Below are 13198 nucleotides of genomic sequence, written 5' to 3'. Positions count from 1 at the left end.
GGGAAACTGAAAGCACAATGAGACAATATGCTACTCCTTCATGAATGGCGTGAACAACGAAAAGAGAAAAGACACATGTCGGTTGACAATGTGATGTGAAAAACTGGAACACTCACATGTTTCCAGTGGAAACATAGAATTATATAGCTACTGAGCAAAATAGTTCTCTATTTGTCCAGGATGTGAAAATTTAAATATCATCTTACCATTGATATAGACAAAAGTGTTTCAAACTGATGCCCAGAAACTCCTGAACAGAATTCAGACCTGCACTATAGATAATATCAAAAATGTAGAAACACGATATCACACAAACTGATGAAGCATTAGCAAATGTGGTATATCTATAAAGTGAAACATACAGTCTGAAAGATGATGGAAGTCCTGATACAGGCTACACAAGGAAATATCTTGAGAAATTGGCAAGAGAAAGAAGCTAGCATCAGACGGCCACATATGCTGTTACTCCATTAAGATAACAGTTCGACAAGAGTCAAGTTCAAAGCTAAAGAAGACAGGTCAATTTTTGCCAGGGACCAGGTGTAGGAAGAATGGGAAGTGAAAGTTGCAAGTCATGAAGTTTCTATTGATTGCTTGGAATAAGATAAATGGTATTAGATAGCATCCGTTGACGATAGCGCAAAGTTATTGGCATATTAGCATGCCTGATTTTTTTTAATTGTTACAATGGCATACTGGTTGTGGGCACCTTTCCAAACCAATATAAGGACTATTCTTACCGGGGCACCACTGATAAACCATACGTGCTCTCTTAGTCTAATGCCCCTGCCCCTTGACCCTTCCAGCTACACGAGAAAGCTTCTCAGTTATAAAATCATTACACACTGCCACTGAAATTTTGGTCCACATGTGAGAAGTGCCCTTGTTAGAAAGAAGTGTGGTGGTGGATATTTGCCTGATGGAGTAGACTACAGTTTTAAAGAGAGAGCACTGATTTAGGAAAGGATTTTTCACTGATTACGTTCCCTGTGAATTGAAAGTGACAGAACCACTACACATGGAAAGAAGTCTCTATGACATAAGTTGATGGGCCTCCTCACCTGTGAGCATAGACATTTCTTCAGATTGGAGACAAGGATTGGACAGAGACCCAGCACAGAGGCTCTTGTCTCTTCCAAGGTTCAGGCCTGAGCTATACAGAACGACCTGCCATCATTACTAGGCCAAAACTGAGATTGTTGCTGGTCTACTGTGTTCTCCCATTTTATTCTATATACTCTAGCGTCTCCTATGCTGGGCCCAAGGGTCTCTGTATTATGTGTAAACTTTATCTATGGACCACAGAGGATGGTGCAGGTGGATACCAGGTCTAGAAGGTGAAAGATTTTCGTGGGTATGTCTCTGGGCAGGAATTGTGCCAGGGCACTTCTGTGACTGCGGCCACCTGGAGATGGGATGATGAGGTCACATTTGCATGATTGTGACACACTTGGATCCTGAGATGGGACTGCCCAGGTGGTTGCTGGATGGGATATAAGCTGCAGTGTCAGGCGTACAACAGAGAGTGGGTCTGTGAGGGGAACGACCTCTGTGGTTCTTTTCAGCCCGGGCCTTCCTGCTGAAAGCCTCAGCATGAGACCCTGATGAGCAGTATCCTATTACAAGAGCCTCATGAGAATGCAATGCTCATGGCATCACTATCTTGTACTTTAGGGACCGTGAGCTATACACTTCTGTTATTGAAGCCCAACAGTCTACAACACTTTGCTAGGAAAATCTGAATACATTGAGACTTTACCTGTTGGGGAAGAGGAAAGTGGTAGCACAGTGAGATAATCTGTTACACCCTAAAGAATGGTGTGATGAAACAGAAGAGAAAATATCCCATGTGGTTGACAACGTGATTTGGAAGAAATGGGATATTAACATGTCCTGGTGGAAACATAGAGGGATATAGTTACTGTAAAAATAGTTTGCTGTTTGTCCAGTGTGCTGACAATAAAATATCATCTACTTTGACAAGTAGAATATAAAGAACTACAGTATATACTGGGCCAGCTACTGAGCCCACAAACGAAGAAGGTGGACCTTCCTTTCTGTCTTAGGTAATTCCTGGCAAATCTGACCCCTATTGAATTACATCCAATCCTGTGAAATCAGCTGCTTGATAGGCACTCATCAGGGAATTCAGATGGCAGACACATGGAGCTCATGATGCCTCTCAGAACTGACAGAGTGCCATGCAAATGTTTGTCTTTCCTTTCTATGTACCAACACTCTCTTGACACTATATGAAATGTTGAGGACAATCAAGAACCTGATGCCCTAACTTGCTAGGTATGGTAAGTGGTTCTTATTGATAATCACCATCAGGGACTAGAAGACCTGATCTGCTTCTATCTGGAGCTGATATTCATCCAGAAAATATCTTTGATGGGGAACCTTTTGAAATCAGTGTTCATACCAACTTCATGTCAATTCTAGTTCCACTTGGAAGTGGCAAGGTGATTCCTGGCAAGTCATTGTGGCTGTGCCCAATGGACATTGTAGTATGAGAAAGAAGGCTCTACAGAGTACAGAGAATGGTGAAGTCACACTCAGAGCTCAAAGTGGAAGCACTGTCCTGGATAAGTTTCCGAGCAGCAAAGGTCCAGGTCACCTCTGTGGCTGAGACTTCCTGGAGAGGTGATGATGATGTCCCAGTTGTCTTTTTGTGACACATGAGGCTACCGATATGTGATTGGACAAGTGGGTGTGTGCACGGATTACCACTCCAGTGCTGGGCATACAACAAAGTCTGAGACTGAGAGGAAAATGAGATCTGTGGTTCTGCTCGGGCTCTTCTTGGTCTTGAAACGCTCAGCGTCAGACTGCTGAGCAGTTTCCTGTTGACAGACCCTACCGAGAAAGCAACGTTCTGGCACCTTCAACTTGGACTTTCAGTATGGTGAGAAACACATTTCTACTTTGAAGCCACACAGTCTATAACATTTTACTATGAAAATTGGACACTTTATCTGTCATAGAGGGAAAATCGAAGCACAATGATACAACATGCTACTCCTTCAAGAATCCTGTCATCAACCAAAGAGTAAAGTTTACATGTGCATTGACAATGTGCTGAGGAAGAACTAGAACATTCACATGTCCCTGCTGGATACATAAAATAATATAGTTATTGTGGAAAACAGTTGGCTATTTGTCCAGAATGTTGAGAATGAAAATACAACGTGACCATTGGGAAGTGGAAGTTGCATGGCTTGTGTTTCTATTGATTGCTTGTAATCAGAAAAATGGTATTAGACAGTAAGGATTGAGGAAAGCACAATGCTATTGGCATATTAAAAAACTGAATTGTAGTTTTCAAAGGTTCCAATGGCAACCTGGTGGTGTGAATTTTACCAAAATATGTAAGGATTAATCCCAGTAGGGCACGTATTATGCACCACAATTCCTCTAATGTTGTGATGGCTCTGCATGCTAGATACTTTGGGCTACATAAGAAAGCACCTCAGTTCTAAATACAAACATTGTCTGTGAAATTTAGATCTCAATGGGAGAAGTTCTAATTCTAGAAATAAGTGTGTTGGTGAATACTTGCCTGATGGGGTACGTTACAATTGTACAGAGAGAGAACTGATTTTGAAAGGATTTTTCACCGATTTCATTCACTGTGAATTGAAATGAGAGAATCATTACAAATTGAAAGAAGTCTATGAAACAAAATATGATGGGCCTCCTCACCTGTGTGCATAGATATTTCCTTCGAGTGGAAAGGAAAGATTGGTCAGAAAGTCAGAGCAATGGTTGTGGTCTCTTGCAGGATTCAATCCAGGGCTGTCCTGAAAAACCTGGAGTCTAAATCAGGCTAAACCTCGGATTGCTGAGGATCGCCTGTGACTCTCCCTTTATCTTTCATGTTACTGAGGGCCTCCTATGGCATGCCTATCTGTTTCATCTTTTACATTTTGCACATATGAGTGCTGTACTTTAATATTCTGATCTTCATAATTGAGGAAACATTCCCAATTTTCACCCTTTTACTCATAGAGTCTGTACATTTTGCATGAGGGACTCCATGTATGGTCAGAGAATCTATAGTGACTTCCAATTTTTGTTATGTCATCTGCTAAGGTGAGACAGAGAGTGTCTTCCCCAGAGAAATCCAGTGTCTTTCACAAGTATAATATGATGAACTACAGTATATACTGATCCAGCTACTGATCTCCCACACAAAGAAAGTAGATCTTCCTTTCTTTCTTAGTTAATTCCCGGCATACATGACCTCTTCTGGATTTCATCTAACTCTCTGAAATGATCCAGTTGATAGGCATCAGGGAATTTAGATGGCAGACCCATAGAGCCCATCCTGCCTATCAGAACTGACCTAGTACCATACAAATGCGTATCCTTCCTCTCTGTGTACCAACACTTTCTTGACGCTATTCAGCAAATGATAAGGACAACCAAGAAACTGATGCCCCAACTTGCTTGGTATGATAAGTGGATCTTGTGGAAAATCAGCATCAGAGACTAGAAGACCCTATCTGCTTCTATCTGGAGCTTATATTCATCCAGTAACTGTTTGATGGGGGGCAGTTTTAGGAGTCAGCACTCACACCAGCTGCATGTTATTTCTTGCTCATCTTTTAAGTGGCCAGGTGATTCCTGGCAAGTCATTTTGGCTGTGACCTACGGCCTCTGTATTATGAGAAGATGGCTCTATGGATCACAGAGAATGGTGAAGTCTCACTCAGGTCTCAAAGTTGAAGCACTGTCCTGGATAGGTGGCTGTGCAGCAAATGGTCCAAGGCACCTTTGTGACTGCGGCCTCCTGGAGAGGGGATGATGATGTCATGGTTGTATTTGTGACACATGAGGATACTGACATGTGATTGGCCAAGTGGCTGATGGTCAGAGATTCCAGGTCTACTGCTGGGCAAACAACAGATTGTGAGTCTGTGGAGAGCAACTTCTGTGGCTCTGCTTGGTCTGTTCCTTCCTGCTGATGCCCTCAGCTTCAGACACTGTTGAGCAGCTTCCTGTTGACCGACCTTCCTGAGAAACAACATTCTGGCACATTCATCTTGGACTTTTAGGACTGTGAGCAATACACATCTCTTATTGAAGCCACACAGTCAATAACATTTTGCTATGAAAATCGGACAATTTATCAGTCAGGGAGAGAAAATCAAAAGCACAATGAGACAATATGTTACTCCTTCAAGAATGCTGTGATCAACCAAAGAGAAAATATCATGTCTGCTTTGACAATGCGATGTGGGAGACCTGGAATTTTCACAGGTCTCTGCTGGATACATAGAATGATATAGCTATCGAGGAAAACAGTTCGCTATTTGTTCAAGATGTTGAGAATGAAAATATCATGTGACCATTCATATATACACAATAGTCTTTAAAACAGATGCCCAGAAACTTCTAAACAGGATCAGATCTGCTCTGTAGATAATGCAAAAAATGTAGACATGCAATAACAGGGTAACTGATGAATGCATTAGAGAAGGTGATGTATGTATAAAATGAAACAAGATACAGTCATAAAGGTGTGAATTTTACCAAAAAAATATAAGGGATATTCAGAGTAGGGCACCTCTCATACACCAGAAGTCCTCAATGTTGTGATGGCCCTGCCTGCTAGACAGTTTGGGCTACATGAGAAAGCTCATCAGTTCTAACTCCAAATACTGCCAGTGAAATTTAGGTCCGAATGGGAGAAGTTTCCTTGCTAGAAATAAGTGTGGTGGTGGATATTGGCCTAATGGAGCAGATAACCAATTTACAGAAAGTGCACTGATTTTAGAAAGAAGTTTTCACAGGTTTCATTCACTGTGAATTGAAAGGGAGAGAATAATTAAACATTGAAAGAAGTCTCTGAAACAAAACGTGATGGGCCTCCTCACCTTTGAGCATAGATATTTCCATCGAGTGGAAAGGAAGGATTGGTCAGAGAGCTGGAGCAACAGATTTGGTCTCTTGCAGGATTCAAGCTGGGGTCTCCTGAGGGAACTGGAGTCTAAATCAGGCTAAAAGTCAGAATTCTGCTGATCTGCTCTGCCTCTCCCTTGCTCTTCCATGTTACTGAAGGCCTCCTATGGCATGCCTCTCTGTTTCATCTTTACATTTTGCGCATGTCGTGTGTTAAGACTCAGATCGTTTTTTTTTTATTCCATTTATTAAAAAAATAAAACAAACTTTTAAACATATAATTGATTTCTAAATTTATAAGCATTTTGCACTTACTCCCCCTACCATCACAGTTGCTTTCTTTTCCTTCTTTCAAATTTCATATCTGTTCTCTTTAACTTAACATTTACATATCACCTTTATGGTCTCAGTTCAGATTTTGATGTATTTGTTTTATTAGATTCAGGTGCGCAAGACAAAGTAACTTAACGTTTATCTTTTATCCCTCACACTGTGTGAACCCTCCTCCCCCATCCAATATCCCTGTGACATCGCACAGAGCCATTACATTTCCACTGTCTCTATTCCTAATGCTGTACTCCGCTTCTTGGAAGTACATACATATACACATACATACATATATACATATATGTGTATATACATACATATACATACAAACTTGCAGTTGACATTCATTATTGTTCAGGCATCTACATCATCCCTGAGGTGGTCTCCCTAATGTGACAAGTGTCCATCGGATACCCTACAAAATCTTTAAAACATTATTGACTACATTCCCCAAATTAATTTTCAGAACCCCGTGGCCATCTTGTGGTTACTGACTTTTTTCCAATCACCTCACTTCCTCCCTTATCCCCACCCCAACCCATCTAGTAACCTTCAGTTTTTCCTCTATGTCTCCAAAACTGTTTCTGATTAGTCTATTCACTTATTATTTTCTTTAGATTCCACATATAATGAGATCATATAGTATTTGTCTTTCTCTGTCTGACTTATTTCACTTAACATAATGTTCTCTAGGTCCATCCATGTTGTTGCAAATAGTAAGATTTTTTTTTTTCTTTATGGCTGCTTAATACTCCATTATATAAATGTACCACAGTTTCTTAATCCAGTCATCTACACATGGGCATTTTGGTTGTTTCCATGTCTTGGCTACTGTGTATATTGGTGCCATAAACATAGGAGTGCATAAAGTTTTTGGAATTAGAGTTTTGGATTTTTCCAGATAGATACCTAGGAGTGGAATTGCTGGATCATAAGGTAGTTCCATTTTCAGATTTTTGAGATACCTCCATACTATTTACCACAGTGGCTGCAGCAATTTGCAATCCCACCAACATTTCAAAGGGTACCCTGTTCTCCACATCCACGCCAACACTTGTTTGTTGATTTATTGATGATAGCCATTTTGACTGGGGTGCAGTGGTATCTCATTATAGTTTTTATTTGCATTTTCTAATGATTAGTGAGTTTGAGCATTTTTTCAAATGTCTGTTTGCCATGTGTATGTCCTTTTTAGAAAAATGTCTCTTCATGTCCCCTCTACATTTTCTATTGGGTTGTTTGTTTTTTTTTGGAGTTGAGTTGAGTGAGTTTTATATAAATTTGTGATATTAACCCCATATCAGATATATCATTGGCAAATATATTTTGCCATTCAGTAGGGTCCCTTTTTGTTTTATTGATGGTTTCCTTTGCTGTGAAAAAAACTTTTTAGTTTGATGCAATCCTACATGTTTATTTTTATTTTTTTCTCTTACTTCCCTTATGCGAGGAGATATATCAGTAAAAATCTTACTCTGGGTAATGTCTGTGAAGTTTCTTCCTATATTTTCTTCCAGGAATTTTATGGTTTCAGATCTTACATTGAAGTCTTTAAGCCATTTTGAATTTATTTTTGTATATGGTGTAAGGAGGTAGTCCAGCTGCATTTTTTTGCATATGTCTGTTCAGGTTTCCCAGCACCATTTATTGAATAGACTGTTTTTACCCCACCATACATCTTGCTATTATTGTTGTAGATTAAATGGCCATATAGGCATGGATTTAATTCTGGACTCTCTATTCTGTTCCATTGATCTATGTGTCTGTTTTTATGCCAGTACCATGCTGTTTTGATTACTGTAGCCTTGTAGTATAATTTGATGTCAGGTATTGTTATACCTCCCACTTTGTTCTTATTTCTCAAGATTGTTGAGGCTATCCGGGGTCTTTTATGGTTCCATATAAATTTTAGGATTATATGTTCTATTTCTGTTTAAAACGTCATTGGTAGTTTGATAGGAATTGCGTTGAATATGTATATTGCCTTAGGCAGTATGGTCATTTTAACTATATTAATTCTTCCTATCCGTGAACATGGTACATGTTTCCATCTATTTGTATCTTCTTTAATTTCTTTCCTTAATGTCTTATAATTTTCTGAATACAGATCTTTTACTTCTCTGGTTAAGTTTATTCCCAGGTATTTTATAGTCTTTGAAGCAATTGTGAATGGGATTATTTTTTTTAATTTCTCCTTCTGATGTTTTATTAATGGTATATTCAAATGCAACTGATTTCTAAATATTAATTTTGTGTCCTGCTACTTTACTAAATTTATCTATCAGCTGTAATAATTCTCGGTGGATTCTTTAGGGTACTCTCTATATAGTATCATGTCCTCCATATATAATGACAATTTTACTTCCTCCTTACCGATTTGGATGCCTTTTATTTCTTTTCTTGTGTGAATGCTTTGGCTAGAACTTTCAGCACTATGTTGAATAGAAGTGAAGAGAGTGGGCAACCTTGTTTCATTCCTGATCTTGAGGGAAATGGTTCTGGCTTTTCCCCATTGAGTATGATGTTAGCTGTGGGTGTACATATATGACCTTTATTATGTTGACATATGATCCCTCTCTTCCCACTTTCTTAATGATTTTTATCATAAAAGTGCTGCTGGATTTTATCAAATGCTTTTTCTGCATCTATTGATATGATCATGTGATTTTTATTTTTCATTTTGTTAATGTGTTGTATCACATTTATTGTTTTGCGGATGTTGAAACACCCTTGCATACCAGGCATGAATCCCACTTGATCATGGTGTATGATCTTTTTAATGTATTGCTGAATTCTGCTCACTAATATTTTGTTGAGGATTTTTGCAACTATGATCATTAGAGATATCGGCCTGTAGTTTTCATTTTTTGTCGTGTCTTTTTTCTAATTTTGGGATCAGGGTGATAGTGGCTTCAGACAAAAGTGTTTGGAAACCTTCCCTCTTTCTGGATTTTTTGGATGAGCTTGAGGAGAATAGGTGATAATTCTTTTTTGAACATTTTGTATTATTCACCTGTAAACCCATCTTGTCCAGGGCTTTTGTTTATTAGGAGATTGTTGATTACTGATTCAATTCCCTGATGGTAATCAGTTTATTCAGGTTTTCTGTTTCTTCTTGAGTTAGCCTTGGAAGGCTGTAAGCCTTTAGAAAATTGTCCATTTCTTCCAGATTGTCAAATTTGTTGGCATATAGTTGTTCATAGTAATTTGTTAATTTTTTTTTTTCCTGCGGTGTCTGTTGTCACTTCTCTTTCATTTCTGATTTTATTAATTTGGGTGTTCTCCCTCTTTTTTTAAAAATGAGTCTGGCTAAAGGTTTGTGGATTTGGTCTATCTTCTCTAAGAACTAACTCTTGCTTGGATTCATTGGTCTTTTGCATTGTGTTTCTGGTTTCTATTTCTTTTATTTCCACTCTGATCTTTATTATCTTCTTCCTTGTACTTCCTTTGGGCTTATTTTGCTGTTCTTTTTCCAGATCCTTTAAGGGTGAAGATAAACTGTTCACTAGTGATTTTTCGCGTTTCTTTTGATAGGCCTGCAATTCTATGAATTTCTCTCTTAGAAATGCTTTCACGGCATGCCATAGATTTTGGGTTGTCGTGTTTTCATTTGTGTTTGTCTCGAGACATCTTTTGATTTCTTCCTTGATCTCATGGTTGACCCATTCATTATTTAATAACATGTTATTCAGCCTCCATGAATTGGTGCGTCTTCCAGTTTTTTTTTCCTGTGCTTCATTTCTAAGGTCAGAACACTGTGGTCAGAGAAGACAATTGGTAGGATTTCAATCATGACTTGTTTTGTGATTAACATATGGTCTGTCTTTGAAAATGTTCCATGTGTGCTGGAGAAGACTGTGTATTCTGAAACATTGGGGTGAAATGCTCTGAAAATATTGATTAAATCCAAGTGTTCCAATGTGTCACCTAAGGCTGTTGTTTCCATATTGATTTTCTGTCTGGAAGACCTGTCCCTTGTCAGAGGTGTGTTGAAGTCCCCTACTATGATAGTGTTACTGTTGATCTCTGTCTTTATGTCAGCCAATATCTGTTTTATATATTTAGCTGCTCCTATGTTGGCTGCAGGGTTGTTTACTAGGGTTATGTCCTCTTGGCGTTTTGATCCCTTTATTATTATATAGTGCCCATCATTGTCTTTTAATATGTTCTTCATTTTAATGTGTATTTTGTCAGATATAAGTAATGCAATGCCAGCGTTTTTCTCATTTGCATTTGCAAGAAATATCTTACTCCAAACCTTCTCTTTCAGCCTGTGTGTGTCTTTTGATCTGAGGTGAGTCTCTTGTACACAGCATATACAAGGGTCTTGTTTTCTTATCCACTCAGCCACCCTATGTCTCTTGATTGGACCATTTAATCAGTTTACATTTAGAGTGATTAGTGATAGGTACATAGTTATTGCCATTTTTAAACTTGTAGTTAGATTCTTTTCACCTTTCTTCTATTTACAGAAGTCTTTTTAGTATTTTTTGCAATGCTGGCTTGGTAGTAATAAATTCATTTAGCTTATTCTTTTCTGGGTAGTTCTTTATCTCTCCATAACTTTAAATGATAGCCTTGCTGAATAAAGCAATCTAGGTTGTAGGCCTTTGTTTTCCATCACTCTGAATATCTCCTGCCACTCCCTCCTGGCCTTCAATGTTTCTGTAGAAAACTCATTTGATAGTCTTATGGGAGTTCCCTTGTATGTAACCTTCTGTCTTTCTCCTGCTGCTTTTAGGATTCTCTCTTTTTCTTGAAATTTTGCCATTTGAACTATAATGTGTCTTGGTGTGGACCTGTTTGGGTTTATCCTGGTTGGAACTCTCTGCACTTCCTGGGCTTGTATGTTGGTTTCCTTCATCAGGTTAAGGAAGTTTTTGGACATTATTACTTCAAATATGTTCTCAATCCTTTGCTTCCTCTCTTCACCTTCTTGTATTCCTTTGATGTGCATGTTGTTGCACTTGATGTTATCCCAGAGGTCTCTTAAACCATCTTCATTTTTTTTTCTTTGTGTTGTTCTGTTTGGGTGATCTCTGCTAACTTGTCTTCTAAGTCGCTGATTCGATCCTCTGCTTCATCTAACCAGCTGTTAATTCCTTCAGGTGAGTTCTTTATTTCAGTAATTGTGTTCTTTATTTCTAATTGGTCGTTCATTATGATTTCTCTCTCCTTCTTTATGTCATGTGTAAGCTCCTTAAACATTCTTATCATCAGTGTTCTGAACTCTATCTCTGGTATTTTGGTTACCTCTATTTCATTTGATTCTAATTCTGGGGGTTTCTTCTTTTCCTTTATTTGGGACATGTTCCATTGTTTCCCCATGCTGGCTGACTCTCTGTGTTTGCTTCGATGTATTAGGTATATCCCCTAGGGTTCTTGGTTTTTGCTGGGATATCTTATGTAGTATGTGTCCTTTATATTTGACTTGCACTACTTCCTCCTTCTCCTGTGTGTGTGCTCCTTAGGAGACTCTTGTGTTGTATGTGTTGTAGTGTTAAAGTTGATCTTTAATCACTTTAGGCTTGTCAGTAGGTGGGATTGACTCCTACGCTTATTATTTGTGAGACTTGGCTCTGCCCACATTGGATGATCTGCTGTGTGTGGGTTGACTGCTCAAATGAAGCTTGGCTCCCATGGACACTTGTGCCTGTAGAATATTCCCCCTGGGTCTGTCATTTGTAGGTCAAACCCGGTAACTCTCTGATTTGGTCAGCAGTTGTCCTGTGGGTGTGTTGAATCTTGTGCCTCTTCAGCTAGGTCCTGCTGTAGGGCAATTTCAGAACAAAGCAAATCACTGAACACAACAACGAAGTAAACAGATACTCTCACATGTAAAAACAACCAATAAGCCACACTTAACACAGTCAAAAATATCAAAAATACAGAAACAAAACAAAATAGAAAAAGCAGCATCAGTCTTGGCTTAAGCACACCAAGTAAACTTTAGGTTGTCCTCTGCCATACCAAAGAGTCCTCCGCGTCTTGTGCAGGCAGAGCCCATCACCTGGTGCCCAGAGTGACCCTGGGACTGTAGTTTTAGATAAGTGGGGCTCTGGGGTATGGATGGTAGTTTTTACAAAATCAGTGCAGTTTCTGCTCTTGCCTGCACATACATGCAATGAGAGTAACACAACCAGCCCTATGCCCTGATCTCCTGAGTCTTAGGGCCCTTCTTCCATGTGTGTGTGTTTGTGTGTGTGTGTGTGTGTGTGTGTGTGTGTGTGTGGAGGGTGGGAGATTTCTGAGCTGCCGAAAGCCCAAAGCTGCATCTACCACCTACTGCTGACCCCTGGGAGTGTCTCTGCAGTTTAATTGCCCTGCCCCAGGCAGACCAGAAAATTTGGGGGCTGGAGATGGAGGAGTCTTCTCTCTCCCAACCCAGCAGTGTCACACTCTTCTCACAGGACAGAAAAGGTGGGGGTTGGGGATGGAGGATTATTTTCTCTCCCAGCCCAGTAATGTCACACTCTTTCAAGCCTCTTCCCTGTGTCAAAGATGCAAGCTGAGGCTTCTCAAACCCTGAGCCTTACAGCTCCTGTGTAATCTGACACTACTCCTCATTTCAGGGGCCAGCTTGAGTCTGGAAGGGTGAGGTTAGGATTGGGAGAGTGAAGGGGAGGAGCCCAAGTATGGAGTTTATATCCTTGTCCGAACTAGGGCCCAGCTGGAGGTTTCAGCTGAGGTTACTCCTAAAATGCTGGATATGCTGCTCTCTCGGGAGGAGAGATCACCTGTAGGATGCAGGGAAAGAGCCCAACTCCTTGCTCTTGTGGTCTCTGTTCTGTCCTGGGACCACCTTTGTCTCTGCAGCCACTGATGCGGCACGCATCTCTACTCTGCTCCCTTCCCTCTTACCCTGCTCGCCCATTTGCCCACCTTCAAATAATCCTCGTGCACATCTCTTAGCTATTCTGTATGATGAGCAGAGAGTCCTTTGAAGGGTTACAGATGTTCAATT

The sequence above is a fragment of the Rhinolophus sinicus genome, unplaced genomic scaffold (assembly GCF_057876585.1).
Source record: "Rhinolophus sinicus isolate RSI-liver-muscle unplaced genomic scaffold, RSI-T2T HiC_scaffold_22, whole genome shotgun sequence".
Classification (NCBI taxonomy): Eukaryota; Metazoa; Chordata; class Mammalia; order Chiroptera; family Rhinolophidae; genus Rhinolophus; species Rhinolophus sinicus.
The sequence above is the reverse complement of the archived record's forward strand: the minus strand, read 5'-3'. Positions refer to the sequence as shown.